At 34.7% G+C, this 13958-nt stretch overlaps 1 pseudogene across 1 annotated transcript in view; it reads left to right on the top strand.

Moving 5' to 3' along the window:
* Nucleotides 1-13449, top strand: part of LOC307051327 (microtubule-associated protein RP/EB family member 1-like) — a 35162-nt pseudogene extending 21713 nt beyond the window's left edge. The window contains exon 2 of the transcript in view: nucleotides 12646-13449. The product of the transcript in view is annotated as a microtubule-associated protein RP/EB family member 1-like (transcript). The remainder of the gene's footprint in view (nucleotides 1-12645) is intronic.
* Nucleotides 13450-13958: the final 509 nt, after the last annotated feature.

Below are 13958 nucleotides of genomic sequence, written 5' to 3'. Positions count from 1 at the left end.
AGTTCTAAGCCTATTAAAAACAGAAAAAAGATGGTTAAATACATCAGCAAAACTGTAGTTTCTCATGAACCATAATGTTCAGAGTACCAGAGAAATATAACCAGACCAGAAAGTAGGATTACCTTAAATCACAATTACAATTACCTTAAATTACCTTAAAGCACAATTACAAAGGAGATGAGCTACCAGAGAGCAGAAATAAAGAGAGTGCTCACACTGATTTGTCCTTCCTTTTAGATTTGAAAAACCATTCAACAGACAAAAGACAATAGACTAAAGTGTAACTCACTTGTTTGAAGTTAGCCACTGGTCTAAATAGATGTTACCTTATGTAATAATGAGTAAAATTTATTGAGATGCAGCAAACTAACCAACGACGCTGGCAAAGGAGTCTCCAGAAAGCTTGAAAAGAAACAGTCGTAAAATATAGGTGATCAAAATATTTGAGTGGAAAAATTTTGATGTTTTCGGATTAAAGGGGCTTTTCTAAAGTAAGACCTTATCTTGATCAATGACAGACCCTCCCTCCTCCCCTAAAGGTAGAACCTGAATTGGAGGCTTGCAAACAGTTAATTTCCAAAGCAATATTAGGGAGTGAGCAATATAGAAATGGAACAGAGAGAGCAAAAATAAAAAGATAAAGAATTAGTTATGAAGGATGGTTTATGAAGTTGGTCACCAATTTGACAACTGATGTTTAATCCTGTGTGACATTCTGTGAAGCCTTTGTAAAAGAATAGCAGAACTATACACTATATTATTATTAACTATATTAAAGGGGAACCCTTATCCACTGTCCAGCATCCATCATTGGTCAAGCATGGCATTTACAGGGTTCCTCTGTGAATGGCAGTTGTGTCACTTGGAAAAGTTTTAAGGCTGGCAGCAAGAGACACTGCAGCCATGTGCTGCTAGGGTGAATGTGTGAAGTAGGTAAAACCTTCTCTGAACCAATCAATTCAACATTGGCAGTCGGGGCTGGAAAGGTTTAAGTGATCTACAAAAGAAGGGTAATACAGTCCCTAACATTATTAGGGAAAAGTGTTGAACTATAAGAATGAGGAACATATCCTATAAGTCTTCAGTGAAGGAGATTTTCTTCAGTCACTTCAAAAATTTTTTGCCTCAGACTCCTAAACAATAATGAATACTGCAAGAATGAGAAGAGTTTTACTCTGCTTTATTTGGAAGCTGTTATTACCTAGTAACTTTATTCTCAGCAAATGAGTAAAGATTGTTTTTGTTGCCATTGATGTTTTTGTTGTTGTTCTTAAAATGATGATAGAAAGACATTCTTGTACATGAAAGTGCTCAGATATCATTAGAGTCTTATACTCCTGGAAAAAATAATTATCTAAAGTTACTTTCCAGGCAAGGAGGGTAGAATATGAAAAGGAACTACAGCAATGTGGAAGAGAAAGTATGAAAGAACAGGAAGTAAACACTGAGGAGACAGAGAACCCTATGAAGTCTCACCTACTCATTTTATCTAGAGTACTACCTTCCCTCTCCTTATTTTCTATCATAGTCAAACCATTAATTTCCTTCCTAAAGCTTACTGTTAATTTTTTAAAATATTTATGTGTATAATAGATGAATTATTCTTAACCTCCACTGAATTGTAAGGACCAGGAGCACTAAAAGTATATCTTTTCTTTACCATTCTACAGTCAAGGCCGTGTTCATTGTATCAAATTATATGTTTATTGAATGAATTAATGCATTAGTTTCTAGCTAATGGCAGGGGAGAGTGAAATTGTACTTCCAAATAGCATAAATAGATGTTCCACAAACTCAAAGAGTCTTTGAAGTTGCTTGATTTGTTTTAGAAATTCAAGCACATTTTGAATTTTATTACCCACTCTATCTATGTTTGTACTGATTAACCAAAATAATGGTTTAATTTGCTTATCTGGAATAACATTCTTGCTTTAGCGAGATGGCGAATGTTTACTAATTAACAATTCAGCCCCTCCAGTGCTGCCTGCCTCTATTTAGAAGAAAAATGATAAAAATCTAAATATAATATATAATTAATGTTTTACTAGATAAATTCACACTTTTGAATAACAGACATGTTTTTAGCTTTCAAATGGCTTTTAGAAATTTGATGAAGCAAGATTTAAGGGTTCTTCCTCCCTTCTCCTGCAGAGTCTCTCATACTTGAGTATCATGAAGCCTTAATCCCCTGCTTAACCATAAAACAATTTTAAATACATATATTTCAGGTATTACAAATATATATAAGAGCCCTGCCATTTTGAATTTTTATATTTAGGACATGAAGTGTGAGAGTCACCTAGCTTCTGGCTGGTGAGCATTTTCCTCATTCCTTCCTGGGCATCACAGATGAGTAGACTCTTAATAAAGTCTGATTTAAATTCTGATTCTTAGCATACTTTCACATTCTACTCTTCAAAGTGTGCAGCAATTAAAACACACATACATACTTATGAAATAATTATCCAAATAAGTTAATAATTATAGTGAAGAGAATTGCATAGCTTCAACCAAAGATGTACCTTGCCACTCTTATTTAACACACCAGCCCTTCCTAACATACCCACATGAGCTGATCATGGAATTTAAACAAGGCACTACTTTCTCATTCTATACCCTCCATGATAACAAGGACTCAAGTCTTCTCATTCTGCTTTCCTTATTTATGCTACCTCCTTATTCCCTTAAAAACAAAAGATCCTTATCCTCTTGGATTCTATTCTAAGTGGTTCTAAGCTTAAGACTTTCTCTTCAAATCCAAAAGGGGATAAGTCACTTAAAGTAGCTCACTTAGGGAATTCCCTGGTGGTGCAGTGGTTAACAATCCACCTGCCAATGCAGGGGACACAGGTTTGAGCACTGATCTGGGAAGATCCCACATGCCATGGAGCAACTAAGCCTGTGCTCCACAACTACTGAGCCTGCACTCCACAGCTACTGAAGCCTGCACACCTAGGGCCCGTGCTCTGCAACAAGAAAAGCCACTGCAATGAGAAGGCTGCACACCACAATGAAGAGCAGCTCTGCTCACCACAACTGGAGAAAGCCCGCGTGCAGCAGTGAAGACCCAATGAGCCAAAAATAAATTAATTAATTAAAAAAATAAATTCAATAGTTCTCTTATTTAAGTGGATTTTCATAAGAATGTTTTAACAAAATGAAAAAAAAAAAAACCCCAGGAGATTCTTTCTCATTTTTTTTTTTTTTTTTTTTTTTTTGTGGTACGCGGGCCTCTCACTGTTGTGGCCTCTCCCGTTGCGGAGCACAGGCTCCGGACGCGCAGGCTCAGCGGCCATGGCTCACGGGCCCAGCCGCTCTGCAGCATGTGGGATCTTCCCAGACCGGGGCACGAACCCGTGTACCCTGCATCGACAGGCGGACTCTCAACCACTGCGCCACCAGGGAAGCCCTCTTTCTCATTTTTTTTCTTTCATTTTGAAGGTCAATTTATTAGGACTTGCTTTTCATTGACTTATTTAAATTTTATGATTTTTTTTTAAGAACATAGGTATCTAATAATTAAATTGAGGTCATCACCTTTTTCAAAAAGAAACTAATATTGTTATTATGATAATTAACATGTGTTTTATTATGTCTCGTTGAATGATAAAAATTCCATTGTAATTCAGTTATTCAAAATAATATAATTTAACAAAATTGTAATTCACTTTCATTGTCTCATTGTAAAACATTAAAAAGTAGTATCATTTGTGCATATAGTATTATGTATTGTGTGTAATAGTGGTTTCTTCTTAGTATAATCAGTTTATCTTAATTTTATTTTTTCTGTATTTTTCTACAACCAACTTGTGAAGTGACTTTTAATATCAATAAATTATTAGTATATTTCAAAACATATAAATTAGCTTTCTTAAAAGTTAATTACTCACTAAATGTTTCTATGTATTCCTCTGTGTGTGCTTCTTACTTCATACCTACTGTGAAAACAATCTTGTTCTTGAGAAATATTCTCAGACACTAAATAAATATATAGATAATTCCTTGATGATTGATAATTGAAAATCTACTAGAAAAATATTTCAAGGGATATTTAGAATCCTTTGAGTAGTTTTGTTTAATAATTCAATTTATAATCTGACTCCATATAGTAAGTGGTTGCTTATGAGAAGATATTGTCCCAAATCTATTATTCTTTTATAATTTATGTATTCTGTATCTTTAAGTAATTTATGTAGAGAAAATACACTGGGTCTCTCCAATCCAATTATAAACTACTCACTATGAAAACAAAATGCTAAGCACATTGGTGTAAAATGGTCCTAAATTATATCACTAGAAAGTGTTTACATAATAGGTATTCATTTTGGTTTTCTAAAGAAAGCAGATACTTACTTTTGACAATTTAAATACTGGAATTCAATGACAGGATAAAATATTATTTCAAGAGAGATACACATGGTTCCAGTAGGCCTTTGTGTAATGACTATTAACCCTAGGTAACCTAAGTACAAATAAGTGTAAAAAGACTTGGTAATTGATCTACGTACATAGGTGTGGTCAGTGACAGAGCAGAACTGAGATGCGTGCTGTTCTGATTTCATAGCCCATTTTTCTTTTTAGATATGATGAGTTTCTCAGCAATTGTATGACATCATCAGTTGTCTATATGAGTACTTCTGTCCTTTGTTAGCTATTATGCAAAATAGTTAACAGACATACTTTTTCAGTATTAGCTTCCAAAATGAGAAAAAACACAAATGTGGATTTAATAAAATTAGAGCAATAATTTTAAATACCCCAAATATACATTTGAAGGGAAAAGTAATACATATCTTGTGGGGAGATAATTTTTTGTATGTAATGAAGATTAAATTGAGGTATTTAGGAATTGGTTGTCGAGGTGTTCAGTTCTATGCCAGTATAAAGGGAAAAAATCAATGATATAGAAAGTAATTTACTGAAGGTGGTAACCCCACTTTGAAAATGTAAAAAATCATTTTTTAATTTGTTATTTAATTAATTTCTACACTGTAGGAGGTCCAGGAGAACCTAATTATCACTTCTCCCTAAAGAATTCTAATTAATTAGGATTTCATTTAATAGACATATTCTTCAAATGGGAATAAAAGTATCTTTTTTCTGCCATCGCTAGACTGGAGAACTTGTTTCCTAGGTAAGGATAAAAATTGTATTAAACAAATTCTATAATGAAGTAAAATAATCCTTATTCTCTCCTCCATCTCTTATATGAATATACAGTTGGAGAATATGCCCCAGTAGCGGGTAGATACATGGAAAGCTTCATGGTAGGGGTGAGGAGGCAGGTAATGGAGAATTCCTGCTGCAAGGACCTTACGTATCAGAATAATGTATGGTTTGTATCCATCCCAGATATTTGCTACAAGCTTGGCAGAAATAACTAGAACTGTACACTTTCAGTGTGTGTTACCAGATCTTCTCCCGAAAGATCTGCTTCAGAGGAGAATTGTTTCAAGTGGTGAGCTGAGGGGCCTAAACTAGGAACTGTGCTCAATGTAACCAAATTTGTTGTTAAAAATTTGGTAAATATCAACTGAATTCGCAGAGTAACCTGAAGAAGAAATTTTTAGGTTTTGATTGGTCTTAGAATAAGAAGCTTCAATTTTAGCAGTCATTTGCCTTTTTTATTTAATAAAAAATATAGCAAACACTTGACTGCTTAGTAAGGGACAGGACTATTTAATCTTTACACCAGCTCTAAAAGCTAGGTTTTACTAGGGTCATCTTTTCCTTGATTGGAAATCACAAGTTTGGAGGATAAATACCTTGTCCGAAGTCTTTAGAGTAATTAAGGTTGATGGAGGTTTTATTATGACCCAAGCCAATTAAATTTAAGAATCATTATTTTCATCATCATGTAATATCATTCTTGAGTTTGTAGTCATATTTGAATACCTTGAAAGTATTCTTCCAATACTTTATTCAAAATAATAAGGTAGGGTTTCATACATATTCAATTTCATGCTAAAAATCTAAAAGAATAGCATTACAATTTCTCAAAGTCTTGAACTTGGTGTCAGCAGAACATCCCATAAGAGTAAGTGGCTTAAATTATTAACATTTCTGAAGATCATTTCATTAATATATGATACTTAAAATATAGTAATTTTTTTTGCCTGCTGTTAGGATTAGGAGCTATAGAGCTCCTTGCCTGTGGATCTGTGTTAACTACCATTATTTTTTCTAAAGTGGGAAATTAAGTCTTATTTTAATTTTAATATCCTGTGTTTATCACATGACCATAACATAGCACTAGTAAGAGGGTGTAGAATTAATGTATGCATCCATGAATGAATAAATTATAATTATAGTATTATTAATTATAATTAAATATAAGTAACCAACTTACAGAGAAATCTGTCAATTTAAGAAGCATTATGTATATAAATAGATGATCATATTTTAAAATACCATGCAAACATATTTTGCATGCAATTCCAAAATGACTTAAATTACATTTTAACAAGCAATTATGAAACAGAACTTGTATATTGCCATTTTGAAAAAAAATTACACTCAAGGATGCATATAAATATAGTTAGTATTAATACATTACAAGTTGAGTCATAGGATTTTATATTCCCACCTTATGAATTTTATCATATGTCTTACTTATTATACTACAGACCTGGCATAATTATTCATTGTGCCCAAATTTACTCTCTAAAGTATTAAAGAAACCTTTAAAGAGTAGTTTATCCCAATGCTGCTTAATCTATTATGGAGAATAGAAAATAAAAGAAAACTTCCAAATTAATTTTATGATGAAACCATAAAATTCTTTAAGAAAATTGTCAAGAACTACACCAAAAAGAAAGCCATATACCAGGCTCATTTATGAATATAAATTCAGAAATATTAAATGAAAAATACCAAACAGAATTCAATAGCATATTGAAAAATTAAAAAAAATAAAAACATGACTAAATATAGTTTCAACTATCCCAAAAATCCAAGCATTTCAATAGAAGCAACTGTTTCAATATAGTCAATCATAATAATATAAGGAGAATCACATAATAATTTATAATATTTTATAATTTTATAAATTATAAAAAATGAAAAAAATGCCCATTTGTGGTAAAGAGCACTAAATAAAATAATAATTGATAGAATGATATGCATTCATCCAAAGATCTTTATCTATTTAATGGAAAAACATAAAATCTTTTCTGCTACTGTCAAATATAAAGGCGTTACATTTTCACTACTATTTAAAATAATGTAAGAAACATTAGTCAATGCAGTTGGAGAAGAGAAAAAACATAGAATTTGAGAGAAAGAAATTAAACATTAAAGATGATGTCACAGCCTAAATAAGCCAATGAAAAACTACCATGAAAACCAGGAAAACTTACTAAAGTAATAACAATGAAATGTACATAAAACCAATAGTTTACATATAGGCAAAGAAAGCCTATCAAAAAAGATAAAAATATAGAGAAAACCCCCATTTACAATAAAAAAACAACAATTTACAAGGATGACTGGAAGTAAAATTAAAAGAAATCAATTTAAAGTAGATGTTAGCATCTATAAAACTTTCTTGCATCAAAAGAAAGTAGATTTGAAAAAAATGAAAAATTCTCTTTGAATAGGAGTGATCAATATAATAGGTATGATATTTTTATAGGTTAATTTATAAATTTATTACAACTCCAAATAAAGTGCTGTCGTTTTCCACTTTTTAATACTTATTAAAATCAATTACAAAGTTTATTTTGAACAACAAATATGCCAAAAGAAGAGCAATGAGGGGGAATTACTTCTTTAAGACATCAAATGTACTATTAGGCCTCTATAATGTAAATAATTTGGAATTGTCACACATACAAAATACATCTCAAAAAATAGAATAGAAATCCAGGGAAAAACAAGATTGCTATATACAAGAGTTCATATATATACAACTGTTTATATAATTTAAAGTGACACCACAGTGGTTTCTGCTCTAACATATAAAGACCCTGGAAGTCATAGCTTCCACCCTCATTTACAAGAAAAAAAAAATCTCTGAAAAACTGAAAATCAGCAACTCTTCTTAGATCTATCAGAGAATTGAGGTCACAAGGCAAACTGTCTCAGAAAACGGGGGGAAAAGGCAAGTACAGAGAATCATGATTTATCAGGAGAGAAGCCACTGAAGACAGTGACTGGTAGAAACCCCAAACAGTAGCTGATGAACTGCTGTAGACTGAGTGTGGAACAGACTGAAAGTTAAATTCCTATAGGCCCAGTATAAGGGCAGCCCCCACAGTTTCATTAGTTTTACCTTCAGGAATACCACCAGGTTCACACTGCAAAAATTGGAAAAACATCCCCTTTCCACAGCCCTTACTCCCCAATAGTTCAGGCAGGGAAATGGGAAAAGTAACCACTTTGAAAATGTTCAAGGGCGAGAAATTATTTTGAAATCACCATATCCAACTACACATAGAACACTTAAAAGTAAGCAATAAGAAAATAAACAACCCACATGAAATGCAGGAAATATCTGAACAGATAGACCACCAAAGAAGATATATAGATGGCAAGTGAGCTTAGGAAATGATGGTCAACATCATTTGTAATTAAGAAGCTGCACATCAGGACTGCCAGTTCCCAGTCCTGCATGTTAGGGGCTTGAAAGCCTGCCTTAATAACAAGTAAAAAGCTGAACAATGTGAAAAATCAACTCTTCTTAGATATGTCAGAGAAGTGAGGTCACAGGGCAAATTGCTTCCCTAAAAGTTGGAGAGGCAGACAGGTAGATAGAGAGAACTGCAGCTTTCCAGAGCAAAAATAAGGGAGCAGAAGTCTCTGTGGGATTCAATACTAGGGCAGGAAAATCTGAATTGAAAAATTGCTGGACGATCAGTGATAACAAGTTTGTGAGTTTAAAACTCCATGAGGGAACCCCACACTTTAGTTAGTTTTATTTCCTGGAGCTCTTCCAGTTTCCCAAGATGAATACTGGAGAAATATTCCCTTTGGTTTCCTACAAGAGTGGGGGAAAGTAACCACTTTGAAATATGCCAGAGCATTCCATTCTTCTTAACAAGACCTACCCTCAAAAGGAATAATTTCACCACAGCCTATTGGGGATTAGTCAGAGACTCACTGATCTAGGGCAAGGAAAATACCCAAATCCAGTCTCCTCTAGCCTTCTAACGGTGGTGGAAATACCCAACTCCAGTCCCCTCCACCCATACTATCCCACCTAAGATGGGGGTGGGGGGGTACTTGTGAAATTCACAGGTTCACAAAAAGACTAGTACCTAATCATAGGACTACAGAATGCTTCCCCTGCCCCTACACCTCACCACCGCATCACTAAAAGACTAATTACTAGAGTTCCCTTTACCGAGCACATCATGTCCAACTTTCAACAAAATGTTGCAAGACATAATAAAAGACAAAAACAAAGTTTGAAGATAAACAAGACTGAAAACCGGACTCAGATATTGCAGGGATTTTGGAGTTATCAGACTGTGAATTTAAAACAACTTTGATTAAAACAGTAAAGGCTCTAATAGAAAAAAAAATAGACAATATTCAAGAACATAAGGATAATCTAAACAAGGAGATGGAAAGCATCAGAAAGAAATTGCTAGAGATCAAAAACACTAAACAGAAATAAAAAATGTCTTTGATGCACTTACTAGTAGAATGGATACAGCTGGAGAAAGAATCTCTGAGCTTGAAGATATGTCAATAGAAACTTCCAAAACTGAAAGCAAAGAGAACAGAGACTGAAAAAAATGGAACAGAATATCTAAGAAATGTGGGGTAAAAACAAAAACTGCAACATAGCATATAATGTAACATACATATATGGGGATATCAGGCAGGAAAGAAAGAGAAAGGAACAGAAGCAGTATTTGAAGCAATAATGATGGAGAATTTCCCTAGATTAATACCAAACCACCAAACCAGACACCAAACCACAGATGCACAAAGCTCAAGAACAGCAGGCAGGAAAAATGCCAAGACAAAACAAAACAAAACAACAACAACAAAATTATACCTAAATATCTCATATCTGCAGAATATCAAAGATAAAGAAATAATCTTGAGAGGAACTGCAAATTAAACTGCAATTTGTTACTGCTACACCCCTATTAAAATCCAAATAACACTGAAAATACCAAATTCTAGCAAGAATGTAAAGGAACAGGAACTTTCATTCATTGCTGGCAGGAATGTTAAATGGAGCAGCCACTTTGCAAGACCTTTTTATAGTTTGTTACAAAGCTAAACACAGTCTTGCCATATGATCTAGCTAAGCTCCTCGGTATTTACTGCAATGAATTGAAAACTAATATTCACACAAAAATCTTCGTGTGACTATTGACAGTAGTTTTATACATAGTTGCCAGAATGGAAGCAGTCAATAAGTCCCTAAATTGATGAATGGATAAACTAAATATCATGTTTATATGCATACAATGGAATATTATTCAGTAATAAAAAGAAATGAACTATCAAGCCATGAAAATACACGGAGGTATCTTGCATGTATGTTGCTAAGTGAAAGAAGCCAGTCTCAAAGGGCTACTTACTGTATGATTTTAACTATGTAATATTCATGAAAAGGCAGAACTATAAGGATGATAAAAATATCAGTGATTTCCAGGGTTTGCGCAAGTAGAAGGAGAGATAAGTGAAGCACAAAGAAATTTGGAATGGTGAAACTATTCTATATTTAGAGAAATCAGAAATGTAGCTTGTGGTTGCTTCTGGGGAAAAAAATTGCCCTAAGAGGTACATAGAGAAATGTTTTTAGCTAATACTAAGGTGGTAAACATATTACAATATATAAATATATTGAATCAACATATTGTACACCTTAAACTTACATGATTTTATATGTCAATTATATCTAAATTAAAAACAAATAAAACAAACAAAAAAGCACTTAAAACCATCTAATGTACCATTTAAAATAAAAAGAAATTCTCTGGGGTAAAGGAAATCTTATACATCTCAACTGATAGATAAATAGATCTAAAGATTATATATATATATAAACTCATCCAATATTCACATAAGATCTGTGAAATTCACTAAATGCAAATTATATTTCCAATTTTAAAAACTGAGAAAGAAAAAGAAAAAAAAAAGAGACTTGAGGGTTATATCATCCAATTATATACACAGATATTACTTAGCTTTGTCTTCAAACTGTTAAAAAAGAAATTAAAAATGGATTTATAATACAATCTATATCATGTGAACAATGGAACCAACCTAAATGTCCATCAACAGATGAATGGATAAAGAAGATGTGGCACATATATACAATGGAATATTACTCAGCCATGAAAAGAAATGAAATTGAGTTATTTGTAGTGAGGTGGACGGACCTAGAGTCTGTCATACAGAGTGAAATAAGTCAGAAAGAGAAAAACAAATACCATATGCTAACACATATATATGGAATCTAAAAAAAAAAAAAAAGGTTCTGATGAACCTAGGGGCAGGACAAGAATAAAGAGGCAGACATAGAGAATGGACTTGAGGACACGGGGAGGGGGAAGGGTAAGCTGGGATGAAGTGAAAGAGTAGCATTGACATATATACAGTTCCAAATGTAAAATAGATAGCTAGTGGGAAGCAGCTGCATAGCACAGGGAGATCAGCTTGGTGCTTTGTGACCACTTAGAGGTGTTGGATAGGGAAAGTGGGAGGGAGACGCAAGAGGGAGGGGATATGCGGATATATGTATACATATAGCTGATTCACTTTGTTATGCAGCAGAAACTAACACAACATTGTAAAGCAATTATACTCCAATAAATATGTTAAAAAATAAAATAAAATAAAGCCCTCCCAAGTTTCTACAGTTATCAATTCGTGTTGGATCTTGAATGCAGACACCTAACTACAAAGGTAGTTCAACTTCAAATTTTCAAAAGAATAAAGTGTATTATTTGCATTGTGGCCCATTATATTTTAACTGCATTCCTTAAATTCTCCAGTAACTAGACCCTTGCTTTATTACTTAACAGCTAAACATTAATAAATGTTTTATTGGAATATTTAATATCTTGGTTTTAATCCTTGCATGGCAATCTACTTCTTTATGTGGTTCAATTAATCTTCATTTAACTTGTGCCTATCTGGCTTTTTCCTCAATAGTCTTTCACTTTAGCGTTCTAATTTCTCAATCTTAAACCAATTTGGGATTCCATACATCAACAGGTCCATGACTCTTTTTTCATATTTGAATTTTTTTTTTTTTTTTTTTTTTTTTTTTTTTTTTTGCGGTACGCGGGCCTCTCACTGTTGTGGCCTCTTCTGTTGTGGAGCACAAGCTCCAGACGTGCAGGCTCAGCGGCCATGGCTCACGGGCCTAGCCGCTCTGCAGCATGTGGGATCGTCCTGGAACGTGGCATGAACCCACGTCCCCTGCATCGGCAGGCGGACTCTCAACCACTGCGCCACCAGGGAAGCCCATATTTGAATTTGTATCAGTTATTAGACTCTGTTTTTCCCACTTAGTACTTTTCTGTGAGATCTATTGTGGAATCTATAAATCTGTGATTCAGACAAGTGGGTGCTTAATAAAAACTTACTAATAATATATACACAGGGGCGGGCGGGGTCAGGCGGTTTGAATGAGATGAAGATGGAACCGGAGCTGGTTATGGGCAGCGGACGTAGTCCAGCCGAGAGCCGAAGGTGGCAGTGAATGTGTACTCAACGTTGGTCACCAGTGATAACCTCAGTCGACATGACATGCTAGCCTGGATCAATGAGTTGATTGAACATCTGTGTTCAGGGGCTGCCTATTATCAGTTTATGGACATGCTGTTCCCTATCTCCATTGCCTTGAAGAAAGTGAAATTCCATGCTAAGCTAGAACAAGAATACATCCAGAACTTCAAAATACTACAAGCAGGTTTTAAGAGGATGGGTGTTGACAAAATAATTCCTGTGGACAAACTAGTAAAAGGAAGGTTTCAGGACAATTTTGAATTCGTTCAGTGGTTCAAGACGTTTTTTGATGCAAACTATGATGGGAAAAACTATGACCCTGTAGCTGCCAGACAAGGTCAAGGAACTGCGGTGGCCCCCTCCCTTTTTGCTCCGGCTCTGAACAAACCGAAGAAACCTCTCAGCTCTAGCAGTGCAGCTCCACAGAGGCCCACTGCAACACCAGAACTACTGCAACCCCTAAGGCTGGCCCGGGCGTGGTGCGGAAGAATCCTGGTGTGGGGAACGGGGGATGACGAAGCAGCCGAATTGATGCAGCAGTTCAATATATTGAAACTTGCCGTCGAAGACTTGGAGAAAGAGAGAGGTTTCTCCTTTGGAAAGCTAAGGAGCATTGAATTGGTTTGCCAGGAGAACGAGGGGGAGAATAACCCTGTATTGCAGAGGATTGTGGATATTCTGTATGCCACAGACGAAGGCTTCGTGATACCTGAAAAAGGGGGCCCGCAGGAGGAACAAGAAGAGTATTGACAGCCTGGACCAGCTGAGCATCATCCGAATTCTTCACTCCAAATCATGTGCTTAACTGTAAAATATTCCCTTTTATTATTCTTAGAGGACTCACTGGTTTCTTTTTATAAGCAAAAAGTACCTCTTCTTAAAGTGCACTTTGCAGAAGTTTCACTCCTTTTCCAATAAGTTTGAGTTAGGAGCTTTTACCTTGTAGCAGAGCGGTATTAACATCTAGTTGGATCACCCAGGGAGCAAAGAGGCTGACCATAGGGCTCACTGTGTAGATGCTGGTAGCAGTGATGGCTGGAGAGGGTGGAGACCTCAGTAGAGAAATGTAAAGACTGATTTGAATTTTAAGCTAATGTGAAATCTTGACAGAGACTGCTTTAATAAATAAATGCCTTAAGAGTATTTAAAAGATGCTTCCATATTTCAAAATGTAAAATGTAACATGACAGGAGCTTCTGTGTGTTTGACATTGTGTCTGGGAAGGAAGGGCCAGGACCTGAAACCTTTGGGACTTGCTG

This window comes from Hyperoodon ampullatus, assembly GCF_949752795.1.
Source record: "Hyperoodon ampullatus genome assembly, chromosome: 4".
Classification (NCBI taxonomy): Eukaryota; Metazoa; Chordata; class Mammalia; order Artiodactyla; family Ziphiidae; genus Hyperoodon; species Hyperoodon ampullatus.
Note: the sequence above shows the minus strand (reverse complement) of the source record. Positions and strands in the feature narration are given on the sequence as shown.